The following is a 731-nucleotide window of genomic DNA, read 5'->3' on the forward strand; positions in this document are numbered from 1 at the left end:
AAAATTAAAATTAGCAGCCTGTAGTCCCAGCTACACTGGAGGTTGGGGTAGGAGGATCGCTTGAGCCCAGGAGTGGAAGGCTGCAGTGAGCTATAACGATGCCACTGCACTCTAGCCCCGGTGACAGAGCGAGAACCTGTCTCCAAACAAAACAAAACAAAACAAAGAAACAACGAAAGAAAGAAAGACAAAAGAAAAGGCATTTGTCAATATAGGAAATCCACTCCTGATGTTGAAGTAGCTTTAATAAAGCAGAAATACGTTGTTCCTCCTTGATTTCTCTTGTGCTCGCGCTCTCTCTCGTTTCTCCCTGTCTCCCAGCACCATCCACGATGGGCACCACCAAAGGTTCAGAGACAAGCCAGACGTTCTCACTATCACTTCAAACACCTGGCATCATCCGGCAGAGTGAACCGATGCATCCAGGGACAAAGCCATCAGCAAGAGAAACATATAAGAAGCACAAACATAGGAAGGGGGGTAAAGCTATCAACGTTTACAGATAACATAACTTTATATCTAGAGGACCCAAGAAATTCCAGACTAAATGTTCCAAACAGTGGGCTGACTGATCACAAAAGCAAAATATAAACATCAGTCGCTTTCTTATACACGAATAGCAGGCAGTTCAGAAATACTCCAGGGAAGAAAAAATCCGACTCATAACAAATACAACCTCCTCTGTAAATCAAGATATCAAAAAGGAAAAAAAACCCTACGAATACAACTAA

The sequence above is a fragment of the Propithecus coquereli genome, unplaced genomic scaffold, assembly GCF_000956105.1.
Source record: "Propithecus coquereli isolate 6110/MARCELLA unplaced genomic scaffold, Pcoq_1.0 Scaffold76, whole genome shotgun sequence".
NCBI lineage: Eukaryota > Metazoa > Chordata > Mammalia > Primates > Indriidae > Propithecus > Propithecus coquereli.